We start from the raw sequence: 12,006 nt of genomic DNA on the forward strand, positions 1-12,006 counted from the left end.
CACTAGAAAGTTCTGTTCTATTTCTGGTATTAATTTTTACCCACTGGTCTTGTTCTAATTATCTTTTTATATGTGTGTGGGGGTATCATCTATAGAATGAGTGATACCACCATTACACCTAGCAGTACTCAGGGCATGATAGATATTCTGTCCCAAAGAAGCCTGATGTATGTTTGAAATTTCTTCCCCATTCATCCAGTCTATTTCTTAACTCTCATGGCACCGAACCTCCTTACAGAAAATCCTTTCACTTAGAGTCAAAACCCTAAGTCTCCACTTTATTTACATAATTCATGGTTACTAGAACTTGAAACCTCATAATTTTCTAAAAGAATTACCAAAGTAAACCTGTGGGGAAATTCATCTTCAGCAATACAAAAGTAATTGGTACCAAAATTTTTCCTTGTAGTCAAAAACCCATGTAAACACCCATTAATTCTCATTATAATTAATGTAAAAATATTGGTACTATTAATGCTTGTAATTATATATTGTAGATAAGTGTAAACTATCATTATACTAATGAAATGTAAAGCATTTCTGAAGCAAGAGGAACTTTATAGCACTGGAGACACTGGATTATAGCATTTCTTTGGGTCAGACTTGTAATATGTTGGAGAACAAGTTTTGTACAATATCTAGGTGGCTTTATGTAAAGCTTAAATACAGTATTAAAACAGAGATATAAGACTACATCATGCAGAGATTTACCTCCAAAAGCTCAGTAAATAAAGGCACTATGAGGGAATTTAAGGTCAAATGATTCCAGGTGGGCCTCCTGTAGATTTCTTTTATATATAAGCTAAAATCAGAGTTAAATTTTTTTTTTCAAATCCCAACTGTTGCAAAGGCATCTGAATCCTGCTGGGGTATATCAATATTTTTTATTTAGGAGCAACTCTGGGGTGGCTGACTCCCCACTGGTCTCCTTTCCTGTTTGCCTTTCCCATGTTCTCTCTGCAATTCTCAGCACAGCTCATACCCTCATTCAAGTCTCCTCTAAACTATTCTCACTTACTATTTCTCTTTTTTTCTTTAAGTTATTTTCACTTCTTTACATTTCTGTTTACTGTCTATTTCTTGCAAAGGAGTGGCTTTATCAGTCCAGCTAACCAATCAGCATCTGTGGCCCAGGATAGTGAAAGAAGGCTGAGATACCATTGAAGATACCTTCATTATTCCTCTTCTAGCAGAATAAATTTAATCAGGAGTTTTACAGACAGCAGGAACTGGGGTATTTGTTACAAACAAGACAATACTCTGTAAGTGGGGGGGGGGTGGCGGGGAGGGGGTGGTGGGTACAACTTGGCCTAAAGAAAAATGGGTGCCTAGAGATGGTTTTAGGATGTTCTTTTATTCCATATCCCTTCATGGAACTACATCCTTAGACCACTAGACCCTTCTTCCATTGAGCATACGCTATTGAAGATAAGTTCATTTCACCTCCAGATATGTTCTATTTCATATGTCAATAATTGGGTGATTCACCTTGGTGCTAATGAGACTGTTGAGACTCCAGTTTTCCCTTCCCAGTGTAGCATTCTCAGTGGAAGCTCATAAAGGAGGTCAGTTGCCACCTCTGCAGCAAGGCATAGTATTATTGCCTAGCAAAGTACTTGAAGGTAAAGGTCCAGATTGTGGTGACTTTACCTGGGTTTTATTGATTTATTGTCATTTTTCTCTCTCTTCCTCTTTAGTCTTCTACTAGTCAGCTCCCAACTCCCATCTAGCTACGAAAAACATATCCAGTATCTAACTAATACAGTCTTTAGAGAACATTTTTATTTTTTTAGTATCTTTTAATTAATTAATTTATTTTTATTTTTTATTTAAGCAATTGTAATTAATAAAGATCTTCATAGTTGGGTTTTAGACATACAATATTTCAGGCCAATCTCAGCACCAGTGTCAACCTCCTTCCACTATGTTTCCAGAGTGAATCTATGCCACCATTCCTGTCAGCATAACAAGCCCATTTTTTTTTTTTTGGTTTTTACAGTTTGGATATCATGAGAGAACAATAATTTGTTTACAAATAGACATTTTTTTCTTGTCTTTAATGTTTTCACATACATTTTTGCTCAATGGCTACTCTTAAAACAATGAAGAGTGCATATCACTCCACAGATAGTCACTTTTTGTCCCTGTCATCACAATTAAGTTATTTTAACATTAAAATGTGACTTCTCAATTAACTAAAGATGACAATGAATATTCATCAAAATGAATATTCCTGATGAATATTCCTCAATATCCTTTAGGAATCAATATGATCTTTGAAGCTCTCCAACTTTACTTCATGATCAGGATTTTCTCTGAATACAGGCTGGGAACTCTTCTTATTTTTTGAAAGTTCTCTTACTCATTCCCAACTTAGAGAGCTTGTATCTCTTTATTGCTGTGAATGTATTTTACTGATTTTTTAAAAAATGTTAGTGTAAGTGTGAATTCACCTAAAAAATATTAGGAGGCATTTAAAAAGGCAGAGCAGATTTGTTTGTACATAAAGGTTAACAAATTTAAGAAGAACCCAAACATGAGCCAAGAAGACACTTCAAAGAAGTTTATGGGAAGAAAGATGAGAAGGAAGAAAATGATTAAGACAAGACTATGAAGAAAATTAAAGTCTTCATAATTGGTAATTGAGTCCCTTCAGTCAACACTCTTTAGTTATCAGTCCTTGCAATATGAATGGATTATGAAATAATTGCTTGATGGATAGTTTATTAAAACAATTGTTTTTTTCTCTATTTAGCAAAGTTTATATCCACCACCATAAAGTACCTAGAAATTTGAAAACCTTCCCCCTCGCATGTGCCTGCCCCATTTTTTTATTGATAATTTTTATTTTGACCAAAGTGGATTACAAATATTTCACAGTAGTATTTTAAGGACATACTGACATTGAATCAGGGGCATTCCCACCACCAATGTTGTCCTCCCACCACCACTGTGACCAGCATGCATCCCATATCACCATTTTTAAAGTGCTCTTACACATCCCATAAGAGTCAGTCCTCCAACAACAACCTATGAATAGATCTCCAATATCTGTCTACAAGTGGGTGTAAGTGCCTATGTGAAGGACTCTGTATTGTACATAATCCTGCTTATATTGTATATAGTCCCTGTTATATATTATTCCTCCTCCCCCCACCCCATTTGGCACCTTACAAAATGCCTATCCTCTCAACCCCTCAACTCTAATCCATTATCTCTTCCCATTTAACTCTATTTCCCCTCAGATCTTAACTCTTCAGCAACTGGAACTTTCCTCCTTCCCCTTCAAACTGTCATCCAGCTCCCAAAGGTAAAGGACATCCACTCAGCTTCCCATCTTTGGCTCTGGCAAGAAGCTGCAACCACCACACCTGCTTACTCATTGTATTGGACCTTTTTCTTCCACCTCCCATCACTGTGGGCTGTTGTTTGCTACTGGATCTAGCTCCAGAGTGACCCTGAGCTCAAGAACACTACCTGATCCCTGACTGCTACAAACCATTTCTCAGACTCCACAAGACCACGGTGCATAATGAAAATGGGCCCTGAATTTTACACCCCCCCTGGCTATTTCAAAAATTTTAAAGAGGAAATCTATATTTTCTTTGTATGTTTCAGTAGATAAATTTTCTTAATAGTAATAACTTTTAGTGTTTAATCTCACATGAAGAGGTAGCCTCCCTAAACACTCCCCCTTTTTCAAATCTACTTCGCAGGAAATTCTAGTAGAAAAGTCTTGCTTGGGATAAGAACTCAGGTCAAAACTAGAGAATAGAGACTATAGAGCTTATTATTTTTTATCCCAAATGCTCCAGTTTTATAATATGGTATTGTTCCTTTTATCATAGGCACACTAAAATGGAGAAATCTTATGTATAGAAAGAATTTCTTACTTAACAGGGATAAGAACCCATAAATTTTATAGTGCACATATGCTTTCCATCCTGAACATTTGTCATGAGGACTTGACTAACACCTCAATTGATCAGACATTGATTGTCCAACCCTGAACCCAACCTGGATTTCAAACTGGCACAGTTTCTGCACTACCACCAGGAATCAAACTCCCTTTGAGGAGCCCCTAATACTAATCTGGCACCAACTTGCTCCAGGGTAGGTTCATTTGACACCCTAACAACAAGGAAATAGCAACAACTTTATATAAGGGCCGGTTGTCCTGCCTCACCACCTAGAGGTGAGTTGAAATCAGAAAACACTCCATCCTAGGATCTGTGAAAAACCACGATCTCTAATTATAGAAAAACTGACTACAAAAACTGTGACTGAGCAGATTTTTCCTGGAACCATAAAGAAAATCTTTAATTCTAAGCTTCATTCTAGGACCTGTGCAAAACCCAAGATCTCTGATTAAGGATGAGTGACTTTGACAATGGCAACTGAGCAGAACTTTTCCTGAGATCATAAATAAAGACTCTAAGCTGGACAACCAACATGTTTGGAGCCTGAGCTTGGTCTTATGACAGTATGCTTCAAGGGTGGAAACACCCTGTATCTCTTAGGCCAAGCAAATTTACCTTTTAATTGTATCAACATTCACTGCATCTATGCAAAAACAAAACAAAAAAACAACAGACAACCAAAAATGCAGCATCTGCCCCCCTTTATTGACTTGTTTTTTCTTCTTTTCATTTTTATCTTTTAGATGGGGCTCCTGCCATTTCATAAAACCTGAGAACCAGAATAATTTTGTTTTGCCTCATATTTCTGTGTCTTTTTACAAATTGAGAGCAGAGGGGGAATAAGTAAATGGGACCCAAGGGCCAAGTGGTCTCAGGAGTATTGAGTGGAGGAAAAATGGTCAGGTCTAAATATTCAAGCCAAAGTCAATGACAAAAGAATCAAGAGACCCAGACTATAACAGGCTAAACACAAAATGGACCTGTTAGACTAGTAGCCCAGGGGACTAAGGGTGGAGACATGAGATGCATGTTGGAAACTCTGATGGAGGGAGATCAACATTCCTGGTAAGAATGGCCCTACTTTACTGTTAATATATGCCTGAAATACAACCTCAAATACTTGTAATTCACAATCATCTCAATAAACAATTAAAAATTACTTTTTTTGCATTCTAAAGGTCTCTGGCCCAGTTTAACACAGTATATAGGTAATAGTTATTTCATAATGACTGTCTGGATCTATTTTTAAAATGGCTCCGCAGATGTCAGCATTTTATAGTACTATATTTTTATTTGAAGACTTCTGGGACAACTCAAAGAAATTGGAATCCCTTATTTTAACCTTCATAAATCCTCAATTCTCTTTGTAGTACTTTAGACCTCTATTTCTTCAGTGTCTCTTTATACATTAGAAAAAAAATTCCGTCTCTAGAAGATCTACCAAAAGGCATCCAATCTATTTGAACAAATAGTACCTTCTTTTAAACTGCATCCTGCTACACTAGGATATGTGCCTAAGTTATAGAGTAGGTTGATTGTGCTCTCTTGCCTGGGCACTTTTCTGGACACACTTGGCAAAAGTTACAATGCCATGCAAATAAGTATCTACAATATGTAAATATCTAGCATGTAAATTATATTGCACTTTTAAGCTGTTGCTACACTATCTCCTCACATTATTTCCTCACATATTATCTCCTCACACTATTTCCTCACATTCCCTCTGTTATATATAAGAAGATAAGAAAAACATATTTTCTTTTCATTTGTGTGTGTGTGTGTGTGTGTGTATTAGGGTGAGGGACATACCAGGTGGTGCTCAAAGCTTTCTTTGTCTCTGTGCTCAGGGATTACTCCAGCCCTAGAAAGCACCATATTTGATTGTTACTGTTCAGTGAGAACTCAATAAGGTAGTAAGTGAGGAAACTCAGTCAACATAGTTGAATAAGCAACATGTAAGAGTCATGGATTCTCTCATATTCTTTTTATGATAGAGAGGTATACAAAGGTCTTCAGATGACTTGTGTAGAGAAAAGATAATTATATATAGATGTTGTGCTACCTTACATGAATGTAAATTTAATGGTCTTTAAATAATTGGTTCAGGAAGAAGCATTTTTGATGCCTGATGCTTTTAAGAAACACCATAACTTTCTAATAACTTGACAGAATAAGCTTGCTGCTTCTAAGATATATCTATGTCAAAATATACTTGTGTTAAGAATATGAGATATATTGACTCTCACCTTATTGATTAATTTTGTTTAGATTCTGATTAAATCAAGTGAATTTTTTTAGATACTAAGGAATTTCTCCAAATGTATGATAGAAAAAGAGTGAACACGAGAACATATTAGTCCTAAACTTATTTACCTTATCAATATAATGAGAATACTACAAAAAAAATGGTAGTTCCCTAAATTTTCCATTGGTAATGGAGTTTGGCCTTACTTTGCAGAAGGTTAAAAAAGAATAGCAGACCAAGGAATCAATGAATAACAAGAAAAGAGTAGATTCTGTTTGCAGAATGGAACCCTGAAAATCCTCCCCACTGGAGATGATTTGAAAGCCTGCAGAATACCAGTTGATGTGAGTTTGACAATTATGGGTCTTCTTTAAGAAATGTACCAACAAGCAATTCATACCATCCATCGATTTTAAATATCAGGCTTTGTGACTTGATAAAAATATTATTTTTGACTGGTTTCTTCATTAAAGAGTCTATTCTTAAATATCCAGAATGGTGATTAAAGTGGCATTTATTTATTGACATCTACAAATCTGTGAAAACAATACCACATAATTTATTAATCAATAATCCATTTAAAAGTTTTATACTTCTGCTGTTTCTTTAAGTCCTTATTTTGACTCATCCCTTATGACTATAAGGGATGCTCACAGGAGTTCACAAAATCAAAGGGGACGGTCACATTCATTACTTTACTATAGTCCCTGAATCTTCTATTACAATTAAAGCATCAGTGATCTATGTTCTTGTAGCTATATTTCTCATTTCCAATAAACCTCAGATTTTTATGTTGTTTTTTTCTCTAATTAGTTTTGAATTGGTAATCTAATCTCAAAGTAAGAAAAATATCAGAGAACTAGAGTGATAGTAGGTTGTACTGAAGCACAGGCTTTGCATCCTGCCAGGTTTGATGATCTGCTGCACCACATGGTACCCTGAGCACTGTTGGGAGTAACCCCTGAACAATGTTGAAGGAAGAAAGAAGGAAATATTGAAGGAAGGAAGGAAGGAAGGAAGCACGGAAGGAAGGAAGGAAGGAAGGAAGGAAGGAAGGAAGGAAGGAAGGAAGGAAGGAAGGAAGGAAGGAAGGAAGGAAGGAAGGAAGGAAGGAAGCACGGAAGAAAGGAAGGAAGCAAGGAAGGAAGGAAGGAAGGAAGGAAGAAAAAGGAAGGGGAAGGAAGGAAGGAAGGATGTAGAAAGGAAAGGACGGAGAAAAGAAATGCAAAGTTAATAAAATTATTTATATTGAAATATGACCAAGGAATAAAATATTATAATTATAAGTGACTGGCTATTTAGAAAAGGCTAATTTAAAATGATTAACTTTGTATTACTTACCTAAGTTTGGGTGTAGTTATAACTTGGTGAGTACAGACTTGAACCTGAAGGATCCATAAATATGCGTAAAGTTGAATATCTGGGGAGAATAGTTTTTCCGATGTTTTTAGCAAAGGCAATCAATGGGAAAATTTTTTCTTGATTAAAGTGAAGATAAAATACTTTAGGTGCATAAGATGGATATATATTTGTTTATTTGGGGCATAGTTGGCTGGGATGAGGCTTGCTGTGACTGGAGGAAACATGCGGAGTAGAGATTCCAACCTGGATCATTCACATGAACAATAGGCTCTTTACCGTCAGTATTATCTCTCTAGCTCCATTGTTGAATGTTATACGGTCTCTCATCCATTTTGACCCTATTACTGACTTTGAAATTCCCTTAACTCAGGGCTATGTTTTACAAGTACCTGGTGACTAATAAATTCTGCAAAAAATAAATACTGTTTAAAAAAGGGTTTAAGTAAAAAGAAATGGTACTCATTTTAGATGAACAATAGGAAATTGGCTTGGTCAGTGTGACATTTTAGGAATTTTATTTGATAATAGAACAATTGAAGAGGGAAATTACAAATACTTATTACCTAGACAAATGAAATTGCAAACCAGACTTATGCAATAATGCACAATACAGGTAATTGCTCCATAAAGACACTGTGGTATTTACATACAATCCATATGCTTACCTGGAAGGTGGATCAGGTCACATTTCTTATTTGTGGTTGTCACACATCTTTTGGTTGTGCTTACTAGAGGTTGTACTGCTTTTTGTTGTGTTTCCATAATCTGGCTAAAATTGCTAAAAATCTTTTGTGGCACTAGCTGGGAAATACATTAGCATCATGTTTAGTGTATGTGGGACACCAGGGATTTGAATCTATGACCAAATGATGGCAGGTTGTGTCCTCTAAGCTACTGCATTTTTCCTCTTGACAGAGTAATTGAATCTTACTAAGTATATAACAAGTAAAGCACAACCTCTTAAATTTACTTTTTATGTTAGAATTCTTTGTTTTATTTATTTTATTAATGAGCTGTTTTCTTTCAAACTGATATCAATACCATACTATGAATTCAACATTTATTAAGTGCTAACATACTCAACTTCCAGTGCATTAGATGATCTGGAAGTAGCAATAATCAAATTTAGTAGCAATAAGCACAATAAGACTGGCTTGAATGTGACTTTCTGATATGTCTCATTCTATGAAAAGCACAATGACAAAAGTGCTTTTTCCTTTGAGATTTAACATTCGATTGAAACAAAAAGTGCATGCCTTGGGAATAATTCCTGGATAAAATGTCATGTAAAGCTACATGACATATGTGTCTTTCCTACCTATATAATAGTTCTTGAGAAATATTTCAATGTATTATCTCCTTTATTAACCAAGAAATATTTCCATTAAATAAATGTATTATTATTAATACAGTAGATAATTAACTCACAAATACACTCTTATTTTAAAAAAATATAAAATAATAAAATGACTGAAACTTTACTACTTTAGAAAAATCATGCATCTTGTCAACTTTATTGACTCAGGCATATTATATAAGGAATCAAAGTAGTGTATTAACAGTTTGTAGATGGCTCTTTACATACCCTGTGGTGGAATTTCTACAGTTTATAATTTTTATTATATATTATGTTGAAGGAATCATAATAAGAGTTGGGTCATCTATTTTTTGACAACTAAATCATTTTCCAACTTAGCTAGTGTCTATAAATGGTATCACTAATAGCATGTGTGTTAAGGTGAAAGAACCCTAGAGGTTATTCTTTTAATTGTCTTTTGGGGGGAGGGAGGGGATGATTTTAGGGCAATGCACCAGTGCTCAAAGGCTCTGCTCAGAAGTGAACCCTGGAGGTGCTTAGGGATACATATGCTGACCTAGGGATTAAACCAGAGTTAGTTACACATAAGAAAGAAATGTAATAAACCTCTATGCTACCTTTCTGGGCCTTCTGAGTCACTCTTGAATGTCATATTTCCTTCATCTTGCATATTCAATGTTGTCATTTCTCTAGCACTATAGCCAAAGTATAACTTACTTCATCTATTTTTAAAGTTATTTTATTGTTTTTTTTTCAGTGTATTCCTTCTCTTTCTCACATTTGTCATCTATCATACTTATTTAACATTTCTGTCACATTCTGAGCCTCTCATTATTTATATATGCCAATGTCAACACACAAACACCATTTATTCATTCATAGATTTGTTGTTCCAAGTGTCTACTTCATTTTATATCTTGCTTGGATCATGTCTTTTTTTAATTTAATTTAATTTAATTTTTTACATTTTAATACATTTAATTTTAATTTTTTATTTAATTTTTAATTTTTAATTTAAATTAAAAATCATGTTTGACTTAGAGATATTTTCTCAAAAATCTTGTAAATTTTATTTGAATTGTTTGATTTTTTTTCCTATGTGAGTTACAATTTTCTGTGTAAGAAATTCCCAGGTTGAAGTCTTTTATTCTTTATTTCTCTAGAAACTATGCTACTATTGTGTAGATTTATGTATTTCATATTGAAACTAGGAAAGCAATCTGATTCTTTTCTGTTTTATACATGTTGATCTTCCTAACAAGAAAATTGTAAGAATTTCTCTTTATTCTTAGAGTTCATAAATTTCCCAGGTACACTTATACATGTGGCATTTCTCAACACTGTTCCCTGAATTTCAACATGTCCTTTTATTTTGTAACTCAATTCTTTATGGTAAGCATTTTCCCTTTTGTATATTCAGAAGGGATCTAAGAAAATGGAAAGAGATATGGAAAGGACAGAAAGTACCCCCACTGTATGAGAAGAGGTCTCCCAACTAAAAGATTATCTATGAGAGCCTTTTAAAAATTATATGTGCAGAACTGGAGAGATATTACAGTGTTTAGGGATCTTTCATTGTGTACGACAGAGCATAATTTGATCTTCAGTAACCCATATGGTGTCAGAACTCTGAATGAACTCTGAACTCTTGAATCAGGAGTAAGCTCTTAACTAGCCAGGTATGGCCCTTCAATTTTTTTTAAAGAATTTTTATTGAGACCAAAGTGAATTACAAATCTTTCACAGTAACATTTAAGATACATAGTGAGAGTGAAGCAGGGCCATTCCTACCACCAGTTACCATAGTACATCACATATCTCTTCCCTTTGCCCCCTGTATTGTCATTATAAACAGGTCCCCTCTGTGTATAGCTGTTGTATGTTGGGTATCCTGATTCTGTTGTCATTGACTTTATGTTTGGTGTTTAAATCTATTCATTTTTTAAATTTCCACTCAATGTTCATATGACTGTTTGTTCCTGAAACCGTTCATTTTTTTCCCCTCAATTTATGAGGCAGAACAAGATGACTCGGGTATTTCTGTGGTTCTGTTGGAGAAACAAAAATGGAAGGAGTAAGTCTAGAGGCTATAAATTATTAATTTTAATTAAAATAAGAAAGGGAAAAATAAGAAAAAACAAAGCAAAAAAACAAGCTATGACATAAACAAAAAACACATAGCAACAAAAAATAATTTAACAACAATAAGAAAGAAAAAAGAAAGAACGAAAAGAAGGAGGGCCGGTGAGGCCAGGTTTTGTGGTTTTATTTGTTTGTGTGAAGGCTGGTGTGGCAAGGTCTTGTGGGTTTTTTTGTTTGTGTGTGTGTTTATTTTCTGCATAGGCACAGTAAGTATTGGGGAAATTAGAAAGGGAATTTCCTTGGCCTAACACAGTGGTAGGCAACCTGCGGCTAGCGAGCCACATGTGGCTCTTTACATTTTTAAATTGGCTCTTCTGTGTGCCAGGTGGTCACTCCAGGAGTCAGGACTCTGCTCCTACCCACTGTCAGTATACGCCCTGCCCTGTGTGCAGTCCCAGCAGCCAGCCCTAAGAGTGTAAGATGATACCCAGTATCAACCCTAAACAAAGGTGTTCCCCCAACGTCATCCTTTCTTAAACCTCTTCCTTTGATATGTAAAAGTCCACTGAATATGTACTTTTGTTTCTCTCTCTTGACCTGAAGCCTCCTGGTATTGGGAATTGGTTTTAATAAAGAAAGAGGTGTTCTAGCTTTTTGGGCTCAAGGCAGAGAGTACAAGGTAAAAGGTAAAAGGCCATGGACTCCATGATCATCCTTTCCTGGGTAGCTTCGTTTATTATTCTTTCCTACTACCCTGCTTCTTCAGACCAGGTTAGGTGGGGTTTAGAAATACAGTGCCTGGGGGCCAGAGAGATAGCATGGAGTAAGGCATTTGCCATTTGCCTTTCATGCAGAAGGACTGTGGTTCGAATTCCAAGTAACCCCTGAGCACTGCCGGGTGTGACCCAAAAGCAAAAAAAAAAAAAAAAGAAAAGAAAAGAAAAAGAAATACAGTGCCTGGAGTGATCTTAAAACATATAGACATCTTTTGTGAGGGGATTCTCATGTTCAAAGTACTCATGATTAAATTTATGAGCTAATGACCTTAAATGCTGTTTTTCATATTGATTATGACTTTC

The sequence above is a fragment of the Suncus etruscus genome, chromosome 14, assembly GCF_024139225.1.
Source record: "Suncus etruscus isolate mSunEtr1 chromosome 14, mSunEtr1.pri.cur, whole genome shotgun sequence".
NCBI classification, from domain to species: domain Eukaryota; kingdom Metazoa; phylum Chordata; class Mammalia; order Eulipotyphla; family Soricidae; genus Suncus; species Suncus etruscus.